The sequence below is a fragment of the Misgurnus anguillicaudatus genome, chromosome 6 (assembly GCF_027580225.2).
Source record: "Misgurnus anguillicaudatus chromosome 6, ASM2758022v2, whole genome shotgun sequence".
Classification (NCBI taxonomy): domain Eukaryota; kingdom Metazoa; phylum Chordata; class Actinopteri; order Cypriniformes; family Cobitidae; genus Misgurnus; species Misgurnus anguillicaudatus.
The window spans coordinates 1,601,568-1,619,110 of NC_073342.2; the positions used below are offsets into that span (position 1 = coordinate 1,601,568).

Below are 17,543 nucleotides of genomic sequence, written 5' to 3' on the forward strand. Positions count from 1 at the left end.
AACGAAACGATATATTGAAATGCGCTATTTAAATCCATTTGATTTAAATTGTTTCACGTTTTTCTCTCTGCACGGTTTAACCGGGCTGGAAACGGAAAATGGGTAGATCTCGAAGAATATTTGGTTTCAGACCTGGCTTCGTGCGCCTTTCCACCTGGTCACACACAGTAATGAAATGGTAGTCGGACGGCCTTCGGGGGCGCCGTCGATGCGATCGGTCACAGGAAGATGCGGCCGTCTGGCCTCAAAGGCTGTTGCTCATACTTACCTGGCAGGGGAGATACCATGATCATGAAGGTGGTTCACCCAGGGCGAGGCTCAGCCATTGCACTCCGGTTGTGCTGACCCTTTGCGAATTCCCCAAATGTGGGAATCTCGACTGCAAAATTTCTGATAGTGGGGGACTGCGTTCGCGCTCTCCCCTGGCCTTTGTGTTAAAAATAGATTCGTTTGTCTTTTTACGGAAAATCCAAGAGACGCCTAACCACGGCACAAGAACGCATTGGTCATCAAAAAGCGGCTATTAAACGACTACATAACTTCTAATAGACCGCGAATATGTGTCTAGGCTAAAACAAGGCTTAATTTGGGCTGTCAGTGAAAATCTAATAGACGTTTGACCGTTCCCCAAGTATAGACTGGCCATTAAATAGAACCACAATCAAACAGCTACATGTCTAAGAGACATTCAACAAAATAATGCTTAGATGATTCTTTTACTTACAATGTAAGCGGTTCTCAGGAATGGCAATCATCCAAACTAATAAATTATAAAGCTTTTAAAAGAAAATGACAACCGTTAAACAACCTAGACAACGTTGGGCAGTACAAAATGCTTAGAAATACAAGACAAAACGAAATATTGTACATGAATGTACATTAAAACAAGCCAACAAATCTGCCAATGGGCTAAGACAATTTTTCTTGAATTAGGTGTTTAAATCTAGATTTGTTTCTAACCCCTTTGGCAGATTTATTTGCTTGTTTTAAGCCCAAATTCACTTAAATTTTATGTTTTTTCTCCCGAAAGGCTAGGCTTATTTTCTTATGTCCTTTTGCTCATCAAAATAATGCATCTTATTTTAAGACTTTTTAGATATTTGCATAGTTAAAAAGGATTTTTTGTGCAATGTATTCATTCATTCGCTACCCTTCATACTACAGCTGTCGAAAAACCACAGCAACGTCGACAGACCTGGAAGCAAAGCTGTATTTGTTTAACTTGCAAAGACAACGGGTAAAGTATTTTCTTGATTACCTAAATGACTTGCAGTAAGAAAATATTTCAATTTATAATAATGATAATTCTGTCATCATTTACTCATCCTCGTGTTGTTTTAAACCTGTATGCGTTCGTTTTTTCTGATTAACACAAAAGAAGATATTTTGAGGAATGATGGTAAACCCACAGCAGATAGTGACCATTGACTTCCATAGTAGGAATAAAAAAATATGATGAAATTTAATAGGTACCATCGACTGTGTGCTAACCATCATTTTTCAAAATATTTTCTTCATCATTTATCACGATACTTCCAAAATATTTTTTTTCCTACTATGGAAGTCAATGATAATGTATTTCATTATTTGCTTTACAAGCCTGAAAATGATAGGTTGGAATCCAGGCGACAGGATTCTATGGTAGTCAAAAACAGGCAAACAAGTAAAATAATCACCATTTACTTTTAAAGCATTTTGAAAATTGCTTGCTTATGCTGGGAGTAAAGGTATTTAATGCAGTGCGCATCCTGTTTAAAAGGTAAGGTATGATTCTTTTAAAGCTGACACATTTGCCACATTAAAATAACAGAAATGTACTGTTTCAACATTTTGGAGCCGGTGTGTCTGTGTTCTTGGGGCACATCTAAATGTAAGAGCAGAATTGCTTAATATTCTTCTCTATTTCTTGTATAGGTCAATTATGAGTGAAGAACCGTTCACCAAATGAAGACCACAGCCAGGTGACGGGATTGTGTGGTAATCACAAACAGGTTGAAAATTGAAGTTCTGTGTGTTCTTTTTGTACTTTATTTCTGCAGGTAAGCACCATACCGTAAGCTTCATTCCCTTTATAACAGGTAAGGTTCATACTGTTTTATTCTTTTATACTGTTTTATTTTAAATCATTCAGTAAATGCAAAGTTAAACCGATGGTGTTTTTAATCTAGATTTAAAAGTGCCTACTGTTGAAACACATCTGATCTCATCTGAAGCTGATTCCAGCTATACAGGTTCATACTGTTGTATTCTTTTATACTGTTTTATTCGTACTGTTTTAAATCATTCAGTAAATCTAAAGTTAAACCGATCATACTGTTGTATTCTTTTAAACTGTTTTATTCGTACTGTTTTAAATCATTCAGTAAATGCAAAGTTAAACCGATCATACTGTTGTATTCTTTTATACTGTTTTATTCGTACTGTTTTAAATCATTCAGTAAATGCAAAGTTAAACCGATGTGTTTTTAATCTAGATTTAAAAGTGTCTTCTGTTGAAACACATCTGATCTCATTTGAAAGCTGATTCCAGCTACAGGTTCATACTGTTGTATTCTTTTATACTGTTTTATTCGTTCTGTTTTAAATCATTCAGTAAATGCAAAGTTAAACCGATCATACTGTTGTATTCTTTTATAATGTTTTATTCGTGCTGTTTATTCAGTAAATGCAAAGTTAAACCGTTGTGTCTTTAATCTAGATTTAAAAGTGCCTACTGTTGAAACACATCTGATCTCATCTGAAAGCTGATTCCAGCTACAGGTTTATACTGTTGTATTCTTTTATACTGTTTCATTCGTACTGTTTCAAATTCTTCAGTAAATGCAAAGTTAAACCGATGTGTCTTTAAATCTAGATTTAAAAGTGCCTACTGTTGAAACACATCTGATCTCATCTGAAAGCTGATTCCAGCTACAGGTTCATACTGTTGTATTCTTTTATACTGTTTTATTCGTACTGTTTTAAATCATTCAGTAAATGCAAAGTTAAACCGATCATACTGTTGTATTCTTTTATACTGTTTTATTCGTACTGTTTTATATTCTTCAGTAAATGCAAAGTTAAATCGATGTGTCTTTAATCTAGGTTTAAAAGTGCCCACTGTTGAAACACATCTGATCTCATTTGAAAGCTGATTCCAGCTACAGGTTCATACTGTTGTATTCTTTTATACTGTTTCATTCGTACTGTTTTAAATCATTCAGTAAATGCAAAGTTAAACTGATGTGTTTTTAATCTAGGTTTAAAAGTGCCTACTGTTGAAACACATCTGATCTCATCCGAAAGCTGATTCCAGCTACAGGTTCATACTGTTGTATTCTTTTATACTGTTTCATTCGTACTGTTTTAAATCATTCAGTAAATGCAAAGTTAAACCGTCGTGTTTTTCATCTAGATTTAAAAGTGTCTACCGTTGAAACACATCTGATCTCTTCTGAAAGCTGATTCCAGCTCCAGGTGGCATATTAACTGAATGCTGATGCACCTTGTATTTCGATTGCTTTGTATGCTTGAAACATGTGAAGAATTGACAATAAATAATCTTTATCAAGTGTTATACATTAAAAAGTGGATAAGTAACAAAAATGTCACTCCTGACAGCTGATAAATTAATGTTTTTTTATAGCACCATTGAGGCGAGCACTTTTCAAGGCAAGATTCTTTATAGAACCTTATAAAAAGTTTCCATATAGTACCAAAAAACGGGTTCTGCTGTGGTTACATGCTGAGGAACCCTTATTTGGTACTTTTTAGGAGCATTTGTCTTAAGAGTGTTGCATAGGTTCGAAACTTTCAAACTTGAAACCAAATAGAAGGGTCACACTGTTTTTTTTTTGTGGAGTGGACATGAACAAGCTGCAGGCATTCAAATGTTATTTGTAATTTATTGTCTTATTTCATATTTAAAAAATAGCTATACAACTGGTGTTCCTCAATTTTAGGGCCTATTTTGTTTAGTATATCAGTTTTGTTCAGTTTTTTATGTGCATGCAAAAAGCAATCAGCAAGCAAATTAACTGAAGCTTTACCTTCATGTTCTTTTTGTGTAAGTGATAACTGTTTCTGTATGTATTTTATGTATTTGTATGTTTTTTACACGTATAGAGTGAAATGCACACGGTGAGGAATGGACCCAGACCTTCAGTGCCAGACCTCTGACCCGTTAACCTCCATCCCGACAGCCAGCGCCTTCTCCGCCTCCCATTGCGGTATCGCTTCTCGGCTTTTTGGACAAGATCAAGTGGACACCGGGGACTACAAGTTTAAATGGATTTTTGACCTTCGGAAATGGAAGCGAGGCTTGCTCCGTCCACTCCGTTCATCGACTCGGGCGCTTTCCGGGCACAAATAAGGTGAGTTTAAAACCAGAGTTTGCTTCTTTTGTGCGTGGTTGCCAGTTTGGTTTCCAATCCGTGATCTATATGATGTTGCGCGTTCTATAATATGTTTCTCGTTCGCTCAGTACTTTTGTGTGTTTCTATTCCACGTAAAGCTAACACCAAAACGATTGTGGAGAGCGCTATATAGATTGTTTTCAAAGAAAAAACAACAACGAGAAACAAACCCATGTTAAAATGGGTCAAATTATTTAGGCGGAGCACGCTGTCGCGTTGAACAAAGACAATGGCGCGTGCACACAACGAATGTGTATTGTGGAAAAGTTTGGCCCATATGCAGGTTCGCATGTGTCTTCGGTGGATACTAAAAAGATAAACATCTGCCCGGTGATCTAGTTTGTAGACAATATTTTTATATATGCAATCGAAGTGAATTTAAACAAGCAAAAAATCGGCCAGTGGGGTAGGACAGTTTTTCTTGAAATAGTATTTATGGGAAAAGTTCACGACTTTTTTTCTTACCCTTTAGGCAGATTTATTTGCTTGTTTTAAGCATAAAATAATCATAAACAGGAAAACGAATTGTATAGGCGGAGCACACGGGTTTTTTTTTCGTTCAAAGAAAAAAAGCAGCGTGGCACGAAGGAATGTTTGACTGAAATGGAATTTCGCCCTCTATTTTCCTTACAAACATAAACCAGAGAGAAGGGCCAGATGGCATCGTGTTGTACCTTGTATTCGGTGATTGAAATCGAAAAAAAAATCGAATAGATCTATATATAAACACAATTGTTTTGTTGAACAGAGACAATGGCGGCATGCTCCAGCGTCGCCTATATGCCCATTTCACAAAATGGCGGCTTTGACCGGAAGTAGGGAAAACATTTTACTGTAATGACGGGGGTCGTTGTCCAAAGTGTGCCCATTTGAAGAAGTACATACACGTTTTACTTCTCATTTCTTTAGACTGAATAATTGTTTCTTATTAATTCCAAAGTATGTGACGTGATGATCTAATCGTATGTGTTATTCCTCGTTTGCTTGCATGTGTAACCTTTGGTTAAAGGTATGAAAAGGAACCGACTAGGTCACCTGGGTTATTTATTCACACAGGAAAATAGATTGAACCCAAGAGAAAAAATAAACAAACAAAAAAGTTACAAAAATATGAAAAGGACCCTGCTGGTTCGGATGGGATTAAAGACAGAGACGTGACTCTCCAAAAATAGTACAAATTTATTTTTTACAGAAAGTGCTTAAAAATATTTAAAAGATAAAATTTACGGCCCACCGGTTATTTACCCACAATTGGAGAGACTAGATTAAATCCACTTTTTAACAGAAGGGACAAACCACACAGCAAATCAGTGCATAGTTCTTAAAAGCAGTGACGAACCAAAAATAAACCAAAACACACAAACATACTCTCGCCTTCTGTTTAAGTCTCAAAAACCACCGCTCAGATATTACATGTGGAAATAGTTATATAAATGGTACATACACTTATATACACACGTAAAGAAAGAAAAAAACTGCAGGACAGCAAAATACAGTTAACTCCCGATGACTATTTAAACAGCGTCCAAGCGGCTCACGGAGCAAAAATACAAAGCCTTTTAGTTTAATAAACTTCCACAAAAAATAAATATCAAATCCTTACGCAAACATGTATGCGACGAGACTTAAATCATGCAAAACATGAATGGTAACCAGACGTGCTTGTTGTGTACAGGGAGTGCATTTATTTGTAAACTTTTGCTAAATCAAAATGGTTTATTTTTTATTTTACTTTTTTACCTGGGTTTTTGGGAATACTTTTATATATTTCACAGCTATATAATTGGTTATAATAACGCACTTTTTGTTTATAAGCACGTTGAAATACATTAACACAGGATAATGCGGCAACAAATCAAATGTGCATTTAAATGCAACAAGCAAAATAAATAAAGCAAATCCATGCAAGCAAACGAGGAATAAAACACACCGCGATTAGAAAATCAGATCGCATACTTTGTAATTGAAAATAAATAATAATTAATTCTAAAGAAATAAGAAGTAAAATGTGTAAGTATTCCTCAAAATGTGCTTTGGACCAAGACCCCGTTCATCACAGCAAACGGGAGCAGACCCGAATAGGTATGTCTAGTTGTTTTATTTAAAATTTCCAGCCGTCTGTAAATTCATGTTTGGAAGAAAAAAGTAAATTAAGGTCTGTCTTGCTGTTATTGTCTTGTTTTCTAGTAAATATCTGACAATTCTTAAATCGAGATGCATTTACTTGTTACGCAAAGTGGCTTAAGATGTTATGTATTGTAATAATTGAAATAAATTACAAAAATCAACAGGTTTATATTTAAAACAAGTAAAAATATCTGCCGGCGGGGTAAGAAAAATAAACTTAATTTCAGTTTCAACTTAATTCAATAATAAACTCAATTTAGGTTTATTTCCCTTAACCCACTGGCATATATTTTTACTTGATTTAGGCCTTAACCTATTACATTTTAGAATTTATTTCAGTAAACAAGACTTAAAATCTAAGCCACTTTGCTTAACAAGAAAATGCATCTCGATTTAAGAATTATTTTTTTACTCGAAAACAGGAAAAAAGTAGCAAGTAAACGAACAGATTTGGATGTTTAAAACACTTAAACACTTTTTTCACTCTACCCTTCATATTACAGCTGTCGAAAAACCACAGCAACGTCGACAGACCTGGAAGCATAGCTGTTTGCTTGTTGCGTTTAAATGGACATTTGATTTCTTTACCAGCATTGGATTTAGACCATTCAATGAGAATAGTTAACAGCGTTCATTATGATTGATAAGCCCTTAATGGAGAATGAAGTCTGCATACATTAAAAGCCTTATTTTATTCCAAAATGTATGCGACGAAACTTAAATCACGCAAAATATGAATGGTAACGAGACGTGCTTGTTGTGTACAGGGAGTGCATTTATTTGTAAACTTTTGCTAAATCAAAATGGTTTATTTTTTATTTGCTTTTTTTACCTGGGTTTTACCAGGTTCGCATTCCGGACATTTTTAATCCACAGTGTATGCAGTTATTTAGTAGAAAATGATATGCTGTTTTTTGGTAGAATTTTGTGTGAGCTAAAGAAAGTGATGCCAACCCAGCAAATACAAAAACGTTATAAAAACGTTTTGTGTTTGCTGGGAATACTTTTATATATTTCGCAGCTATATAATGAATTATAATAACGCACTTTTTGCTTATAAACAAATACATTGAAATACATTAACACGGAATGATGCGGCAACAAATCAAATGTGCAACAAGCTAAATAAATAAATAAATAGAAAATCAGATCGCATACTTTGTAATTGAAAATAAATAATAATTCATTCTAAAGAAATAAGAAGTAAAATGTGTAAGTATTCCTCAAAATGTGCTTTGGACTAAGACCCCCTTCATCACAGCAAACGGGAGCAGACCCGAATAGGTATGTCTAGTTATTTTGTTTAAAATTTCCAGCCGTCTGTAAATTCATGTTTGGAAGTTTTTGTCTTGTTTTCTAGTAAATATCTGACCATTCTTAAATCGAGATGCATTTACTTGTTAAGCAAAGTGGCTTAAGATATTATGTGTTGTAATAATTGAAATAAATTCTAAAAAGCAACAGGTTTATATTTAAAACAAGTAAAAATATCTGCCGGTGGGGTAAGAAAAATAAACTTAATTTCTGTTCCAACTTAATGCAATAATAAACTCAATTTAGGTTTATTTCCCTTAAACCACTGGCATATATTTTTACTTGATTTAGGCCTTAACCTATTACATTTTAGAATTTATTTCAGTAAACAAGACTTAAAATCTAAGCCACTTTGCTTAAGAAAATGCATCTCGATTTAAGAATTCTTTTTTACTCGAAAACAGGAAAAAAATACAAAGTAAACGAACAGATTTGGATGTTTAAAACACTTTAACACTTTTTTTTCACTCTACCCTTCATATTACATACTACTTCATATTAGAGTTAAATGCCCGCTAGCCTCCACCCCGAAAGCCAGCGCCTTCGCCGGCTCCCCTTTGGCTGCGTCTATTGCGGTATCGCTTCTCGGCCTTTTGGCTAAGATCAAGTGTAGTATCTGTTCTTATCAGTTTAATGTCTGATACGTCTCCTACCCGGGGACTATACGTTAAATGGATTTTTGACCTTCGGAAATGGAAGCGGAGCTTGCTCCTTCCACTCCATGCATCGACGTGGTATTGCAGTGTTTCCATGAACGGTGCGCTCCCCTTCTCGGGGACAAATAAGTTAGGTAAAAAACAGAATTTGTTTCTTTTGTGCGTGAATGACAGAGTGTTTTTTAATTCGTGTGTTTTAAAAGTGCTGTGTATTCGTTGGCATTATTGGTTTAACGAAAAGCTTGCATGGAAATGAACACGCTGATAACGAAATGTTTTTGTAATGTATTTAATTATTTTCCTTACAGTTTGCGGAGGTGATACCAGGACGAATTAAACAGCCTCGACACAGCTGAAGGCGCAAGAAAATCGTACGAGACAGTTTGGGATGTTAAAAACACCTGAAAACTTTTTTTCCACTACCCTTCATACTACAGCGGTCGAAAAACCACAGCAACGTCGACACGCCTGGAAGCATAGCTGTATTTGTTTAAGACAACGGGTAAAGTATTTTCTTGATTACCTAAATGACTTGCAGTAAGAAAATATTTTAATTTATAATGATAACTCTGTCATCATTTATTCATCCTCGTGTTGTTTTCAACCTGTATGCATTCGTATTTTGGAGGTGACACGATGACGACTTAAACATCATCGACACAGCTGAAAAAGCGAACGAGACAGATTGGGATGTTCAAAACACCTGAAAACTTTTTTTTCACTGTACTACAGCTGTCGAAGAACCACAGCAACGTCGGCAGATCTGGAAGCATAGCTGTATTTGTTTAACTCACAACGACAACGGGTAAGTCATTGAGCCCTTGTGTTTTTATTTATCCACGTTCTAAAATTGCTATGCTTTCGTTGTTTCTCGATTGCTCTGTACATTTCTTTGTTTCTATTCCACGTAAAGTTACTTTGTAATAACGAAACGATATATTGAAATGCGCTATTTAAATCCATTTGATTTAAATTGTTTCACGTTTTTCTCTCTGCACGGTTTAACCGGGCTGGAAACGGAAAATGGGTAGATCTCGAAGAATATTTGGTTTCAGACCTGGCTTCGTGCGCCTTTCCACCTGGTCACACACAGTAATGAAATGGTAGTCGGACGGCCTTCGGGGGCGCCGTCGATGCGATCGGTCACAGGAAGATGCGGCCGTCTGGCCTCAAAGGCTGTTGCTCATACTTACCTGGCAGGGGAGATACCATGATCATGAAGGTGGTTCACCCAGGGCGAGGCTCAGCCATTGCACTCCGGTTGTGCTGACCCTTTGCGAATTCCCCAAATGTGGGAATCTCGACTGCAAAATTTCTGATAGTGGGGGACTGCGTTCGCGCTCTCCCCTGGCCTTTGTGTTAAAAATAGATTCGTTTGTCTTTTTACGGAAAATCCAAGAGACGCCTAACCACGGCACAAGAACGCATTGGTCATCAAAAAGCGGCTATTAAACGACTACATAACTTCTAATAGACCGCGAATATGTGTCTAGGCTAAAACAAGGCTTAATTTGGGCTGTCAGTGAAAATCTAATAGACGTTTGACCGTTCCCCAAGTATAGACTGGCCATTAAATAGAACCACAATCAAACAGCTACATGTCTAAGAGACATTCAACAAAATAATGCTTAGATGATTCTTTTACTTACAATGTAAGCGGTTCTCAGGAATGGCAATCATCCAAACTAATAAATTATAAAGCTTTTAAAAGAAAATGACAACCGTTAAACAACCTAGACAACGTTGGGCAGTACAAAATGCTTAGAAATACAAGACAAAACGAAATATTGTACATGAATGTACATTAAAACAAGCCAACAAATCTGCCAATGGGCTAAGACAATTTTTCTTGAATTAGGTGTTTAAATCTAGATTTGTTTCTAACCCCTTTGGCAGATTTATTTGCTTGTTTTAAGCCCAAATTCACTTAAATTTTATGTTTTTTCTCCCGAAAGGCTAGGCTTATTTTCTTATGTCCTTTTGCTCATCAAAATAATGCATCTTATTTTAAGACTTTTTAGATATTTGCATAGTTAAAAAGGATTTTTTGTGCAATGTATTCATTCATTCGCTACCCTTCATACTACAGCTGTCGAAAAACCACAGCAACGTCGACAGACCTGGAAGCAAAGCTGTATTTGTTTAACTTGCAAAGACAACGGGTAAAGTATTTTCTTGATTACCTAAATGACTTGCAGTAAGAAAATATTTCAATTTATAATAATGATAATTCTGTCATCATTTACTCATCCTCGTGTTGTTTTAAACCTGTATGCGTTCGTTTTTTCTGATTAACACAAAAGAAGATATTTTGAGGAATGATGGTAAACCCACAGCAGATAGTGACCATTGACTTCCATAGTAGGAATAAAAAAATATGATGAAATTTAATAGGTACCATCGACTGTGTGCTAACCATCATTTTTCAAAATATTTTCTTCATCATTTATCACGATACTTCCAAAATATTTTTTTTCCTACTATGGAAGTCAATGATAATGTATTTCATTATTTGCTTTACAAGCCTGAAAATGATAGGTTGGAATCCAGGCGACAGGATTCTATGGTAGTCAAAAACAGGCAAACAAGTAAAATAATCACCATTTACTTTTAAAGCATTTTGAAAATTGCTTGCTTATGCTGGGAGTAAAGGTATTTAATGCAGTGCGCATCCTGTTTAAAAGGTAAGGTATGATTCTTTTAAAGCTGACACATTTGCCACATTAAAATAACAGAAATGTACTGTTTCAACATTTTGGAGCCGGTGTGTCTGTGTTCTTGGGGCACATCTAAATGTAAGAGCAGAATTGCTTAATATTCTTCTCTATTTCTTGTATAGGTCAATTATGAGTGAAGAACCGTTCACCAAATGAAGACCACAGCCAGGTGACGGGATTGTGTGGTAATCACAAACAGGTTGAAAATTGAAGTTCTGTGTGTTCTTTTTGTACTTTATTTCTGCAGGTAAGCACCATACCGTAAGCTTCATTCCCTTTATAACAGGTAAGGTTCATACTGTTTTATTCTTTTATACTGTTTTATTTTAAATCATTCAGTAAATGCAAAGTTAAACCGATGGTGTTTTTAATCTAGATTTAAAAGTGCCTACTGTTGAAACACATCTGATCTCATCTGAAGCTGATTCCAGCTATACAGGTTCATACTGTTGTATTCTTTTATACTGTTTTATTCGTACTGTTTTAAATCATTCAGTAAATCTAAAGTTAAACCGATCATACTGTTGTATTCTTTTAAACTGTTTTATTCGTACTGTTTTAAATCATTCAGTAAATGCAAAGTTAAACCGATCATACTGTTGTATTCTTTTATACTGTTTTATTCGTACTGTTTTAAATCATTCAGTAAATGCAAAGTTAAACCGATGTGTTTTTAATCTAGATTTAAAAGTGTCTTCTGTTGAAACACATCTGATCTCATTTGAAAGCTGATTCCAGCTACAGGTTCATACTGTTGTATTCTTTTATACTGTTTTATTCGTTCTGTTTTAAATCATTCAGTAAATGCAAAGTTAAACCGATCATACTGTTGTATTCTTTTATACTCTTTTATTCGTACTGTTTTATATTCTTCAGTAAATGCAAAGTTAAACCGATGTGTCTTTAATCTAGGTTTAAAAGTGCCCTACTGTTGAAACACATCTGATCTCATCTGAAAGCTGATTCCAGCTACAGGTTTATACTGTTGTATTCTTTTATACTGTTTCATTCGTACTGTTTCAAATTCTTCAGTAAATGCAAAGTTACCGATGTGTCTTTAAATCTAGTTGCTACTGTTCTTGATCTCATCTGAAAGCTGATTCCAGCTACAGGTTCATACTGTTGTATTCTTTTATACTGTTTTATTCGTACTGTTTTAAATCATTCAGTAAATGCAAAGTTAAACCGATCATACTGTTGTATTCTTTTATAATGTTTTATTCGTACTGTTTATTCAGTAAATGCAAAGTTAAACCGTTGTGTCTTTAATCTAGATTTAAAAGTGCCTACTGTTGAAACACATCTGATCTCATCTGAAAGCTGATTCCAGCTACAGGTTTATACTGTTGTATTCTTTTATACTGTTTCATTCGTACTGTTTCAAATTCTTCAGTAAATGCAAAGTTAAACCGATGTGTCTTTAAATCTAGATTTAAAAGTGCCTACTGTTGAAACACATCTGATCTCATCTGAAAGCTGATTCCAGCTACAGGTTCATACTGTTGTATTCTTTTATACTGTTTTATTCGTACTGTTTTAAATCATTCAGTAAATGCAAAGTTAAACCGATCATACTGTTGTATTCTTTTATACTGTTTTATTCGTACTGTTTTATATTCTTCAGTAAATGCAAAGTTAAATCGATGTGTCTTTAATCTAGGTTTAAAAGTGCCCACTGTTGAAACACATCTGATCTCATTTGAAAGCTGATTCCAGCTACAGGTTCATACTGTTGTATTCTTTTATACTGTTTCATTCGTACTGTTTTAAATCATTCAGTAAATGCAAAGTTAAACTGATGTGTTTTTAATCTAGGTTTAAAAGTGCCTACTGTTGAAACACATCTGATCTCATCCGAAAGCTGATTCCAGCTACAGGTTCATACTGTTGTATTCTTTTATACTGTTTCATTCGTACTGTTTTAAATCATTCAGTAAATGCAAAGTTAAACCGTCGTGTTTTTCATCTAGATTTAAAAGTGTCTACCGTTGAAACACATCTGATCTCTTCTGAAAGCTGATTCCAGCTCCAGGTGGCATATTAACTGAATGCTGATGCACCTTGTATTTCGATTGCTTTGTATGCTTGAAACATGTGAAGAATTGACAATAAATAATCTTTATCAAGTGTTATACATTAAAAAGTGGATAAGTAACAAAAATGTCACTCCTGACAGCTGATAAATTAATGTTTTTTTATAGCACCATTGAGGCGAGCACTTTTCAAGGCAAGATTCTTTATAGAACCTTATAAAAAGTTTCCATATAGTACCAAAAAACGGGTTCTGCTGTGGTTACATGCTGAGGAACCCTTATTTGGTACTTTTTAGGAGCATTTGTCTTAAGAGTGTTGCATAGGTTCGAAACTTTCAAACTTGAAACCAAATAGAAGGGTCACACTGTTTTTTTTTTGTGGAGTGGACATGAACAAGCTGCAGGCATTCAAATGTTATTTGTAATTTATTGTCTTATTTCATATTTAAAAAATAGCTATACAACTGGTGTTCCTCAATTTTAGGGCCTATTTTGTTTAGTATATCAGTTTTGTTCAGTTTTTTATGTGCATGCAAAAAGCAATCAGCAAGCAAATTAACTGAAGCTTTACCTTCATGTTCTTTTTGTGTAAGTGATAACTGTTTCTGTATGTATTTTATGTATTTGTATGTTTTTTACACGTATAGAGTGAAATGCACACGGTGAGGAATGGACCCAGACCTTCAGTGCCAGACCTCTGACCCGTTAACCTCCATCCCGACAGCCAGCGCCTTCTCCGCCTCCCATTGCGGTATCGCTTCTCGGCTTTTTGGACAAGATCAAGTGGACACCGGGGACTACAAGTTTAAATGGATTTTTGACCTTCGGAAATGGAAGCGAGGCTTGCTCCGTCCACTCCGTTCATCGACTCGGGCGCTTTCCGGGCACAAATAAGGTGAGTTTAAAACCAGAGTTTGCTTCTTTTGTGCGTGGTTGCCAGTTTGGTTTCCAATCCGTGATCTATATGATGTTGCGCGTTCTATAATATGTTTCTCGTTCGCTCAGTACTTTTGTGTGTTTCTATTCCACGTAAAGCTAACACCAAAACGATTGTGGAGAGCGCTATATAGATTGTTTTCAAAGAAAAAACAACAACGAGAAACAAACCCATGTTAAAATGGGTCAAATTATTTAGGCGGAGCACGCTGTCGCGTTGAACAAAGACAATGGCGCGTGCACACAACGAATGTGTATTGTGGAAAAGTTTGGCCCATATGCAGGTTCGCATGTGTCTTCGGTGGATACTAAAAAGATAAACATCTGCCCGGTGATCTAGTTTGTAGACAATATTTTTATATATGCAATCGAAGTGAATTTAAACAAGCAAAAAATCGGCCAGTGGGGTAGGACAGTTTTTCTTGAAATAGTATTTATGGGAAAAGTTCACGACTTTTTTTCTTACCCTTTAGGCAGATTTATTTGCTTGTTTTAAGCATAAAATAATCATAAACAGGAAAACGAATTGTATAGGCGGAGCACACGGGTTTTTTTTTTCGTTCAAAGAAAAAAAGCAGCGTGGCACGAAGGAATGTTTGACTGAAATGGAATTTCGCCCTCTATTTTCCTTACAAACATAAACCAGAGAGAAGGGCCAGATGGCATCGTGTTGTACCTTGTATTCGGTGATTGAAATCGAAAAAAAATCGAATAGATCTATATATAAACACAATTGTTTTGTTGAACAGAGACAATGGCGGCATGCTCCAGCGTCGCCTATATGCCCATTTCACAAAATGGCGGCTTTGACCGGAAGTAGGGAAAACATTTTACTGTAATGACGGGGGTCGTTGTCCAAAGTGTGCCCATTTGAAGAAGTACATACACGTTTTACTTCTCATTTCTTTAGACTGAATAATTGTTTCTTATTAATTCCAAAGTATGTGACGTGATGATCTAATCGTATGTGTTATTCCTCGTTTGCTTGCATGTGTAACCTTTGGTTAAAGGTATGAAAAGGAACCGACTAGGTCACCTGGGTTATTTATTCACACAGGAAAATAGATTGAACCCAAGAGAAAAAATAAACAAACAAAAAAGTTACAAAAATATGAAAAGGACCCTGCTGGTTCGGATGGGATTAAAGACAGAGACGTGACTCTCCAAAAATAGTACAAATTTATTTTTTACAGAAAGTGCTTAAAAATATTTAAAAGATAAAATTTACGGCCCACCGGTTATTTACCCACAATTGGAGAGACTAGATTAAATCCACTTTTTAACAGAAGGGACAAACCACACAGCAAATCAGTGCATAGTTCTTAAAAGCAGTGACGAACCAAAAATAAACCAAAACACACAAACATACTCTCGCCTTCTGTTTAAGTCTCAAAAACCACCGCTCAGATATTACATGTGGAAATAGTTATATAAATGGTACATACACTTATATACACACGTAAAGAAAGAAAAAAACTGCAGGACAGCAAAATACAGTTAACTCCCGATGACTATTTAAACAGCGTCCAAGCGGCTCACGGAGCAAAAATACAAAGCCTTTTAGTTTAATAAACTTCCACAAAAAATAAATATCAAATCCTTACGCAAACATGTATGCGACGAGACTTAAATCATGCAAAACATGAATGGTAACCAGACGTGCTTGTTGTGTACAGGGAGTGCATTTATTTGTAAACTTTTGCTAAATCAAAATGGTTTATTTTTTATTTTACTTTTTTACCTGGGTTTTTGGGAATACTTTTATATATTTCACAGCTATATAATTGGTTATAATAACGCACTTTTTGTTTATAAGCACGTTGAAATACATTAACACAGGATAATGCGGCAACAAATCAAATGTGCATTTAAATGCAACAAGCAAAATAAATAAAGCAAATCCATGCAAGCAAACGAGGAATAAAACACACCGCGATTAGAAAATCAGATCGCATACTTTGTAATTGAAAATAAATAATAATTAATTCTAAAGAAATAAGAAGTAAAATGTGTAAGTATTCCTCAAAATGTGCTTTGGACCAAGACCCCGTTCATCACAGCAAACGGGAGCAGACCCGAATAGGTATGTCTAGTTGTTTTATTTAAAATTTCCAGCCGTCTGTAAATTCATGTTTGGAAGAAAAAAGTAAATTAAGGTCTGTCTTGCTGTTATTGTCTTGTTTTCTAGTAAATATCTGACAATTCTTAAATCGAGATGCATTTACTTGTTACGCAAAGTGGCTTAAGATGTTATGTATTGTAATAATTGAAATAAATTACAAAAATCAACAGGTTTATATTTAAAACAAGTAAAAATATCTGCCGGCGGGGTAAGAAAAATAAACTTAATTTCAGTTTCAACTTAATTCAATAATAAACTCAATTTAGGTTTATTTCCCTTAACCCACTGGCATATATTTTTACTTGATTTAGGCCTTAACCTATTACATTTTAGAATTTATTTCAGTAAACAAGACTTAAAATCTAAGCCACTTTGCTTAACAAGAAAATGCATCTCGATTTAAGAATTATTTTTTTACTCGAAAACAGGAAAAAAGTAGCAAGTAAACGAACAGATTTGGATGTTTAAAACACTTAAACACTTTTTTCACTCTACCCTTCATATTACAGCTGTCGAAAAACCACAGCAACGTCGACAGACCTGGAAGCATAGCTGTTTGCTTGTTGCGTTTAAATGGACATTTGATTTCTTTACCAGCATTGGATTTAGACCATTCAATGAGAATAGTTAACAGCGTTCATTATGATTGATAAGCCCTTAATGGAGAATGAAGTCTGCATACATTAAAAGCCTTATTTTATTCCAAAATGTATGCGACGAAACTTAAATCACGCAAAATATGAATGGTAACGAGACGTGCTTGTTGTGTACAGGGAGTGCATTTATTTGTAAACTTTTGCTAAATCAAAATGGTTTATTTTTTATTTGCTTTTTTTACCTGGGTTTTACCAGGTTCGCATTCCGGACATTTTTAATCCACAGTGTATGCAGTTATTTAGTAGAAAATGATATGCTGTTTTTTGGTAGAATTTTGTGTGAGCTAAAGAAAGTGATGCCAACCCAGCAAATACAAAAACGTTATAAAAACGTTTTGTGTTTGCTGGGAATACTTTTATATATTTCGCAGCTATATAATGAATTATAATAACGCACTTTTTGCTTATAAACAAATACATTGAAATACATTAACACGGAATGATGCGGCAACAAATCAAATGTGCAACAAGCTAAATAAATAAATAAATAGAAAATCAGATCGCATACTTTGTAATTGAAAATAAATAATAATTCATTCTAAAGAAATAAGAAGTAAAATGTGTAAGTATTCCTCAAAATGTGCTTTG

At 35.0% G+C, this 17,543-nt stretch overlaps 3 non-coding genes and 2 pseudogenes across 3 annotated transcripts; all 5 read left to right on the plus strand.

The window, feature by feature from the left end:
* The first annotated feature begins 260 nt into the window (after positions 1-260).
* LOC129424563 (U1 spliceosomal RNA) lies at positions 261-425 on the plus strand. Its single transcript, XR_008638102.1, has one exon. It is a non-coding gene; the product is annotated as a U1 spliceosomal RNA (small nuclear RNA).
* A 3,785-nt stretch (positions 426-4,210) lies between these two features.
* On the plus strand, positions 4,211-4,363 carry LOC141364462 (U2 spliceosomal RNA; annotated as a pseudogene).
* Positions 4,364-8,412: 4,049 nt separating this feature from the next.
* Positions 8,413-8,603, plus strand: LOC141364436 (U2 spliceosomal RNA). The gene has a single exon (XR_012370156.1). It is a non-coding gene; the product is annotated as a U2 spliceosomal RNA (small nuclear RNA).
* A 1,073-nt stretch (positions 8,604-9,676) lies between these two features.
* Positions 9,677-9,841, plus strand: LOC141364581 (U1 spliceosomal RNA). The gene has a single exon (XR_012370292.1). It is a non-coding gene; the product is annotated as a U1 spliceosomal RNA (small nuclear RNA).
* Positions 9,842-13,994: 4,153 nt separating this feature from the next.
* On the plus strand, positions 13,995-14,147 carry LOC141364463 (U2 spliceosomal RNA; annotated as a pseudogene).
* The last annotated feature ends 3,396 nt before the right edge of the window (positions 14,148-17,543 follow it).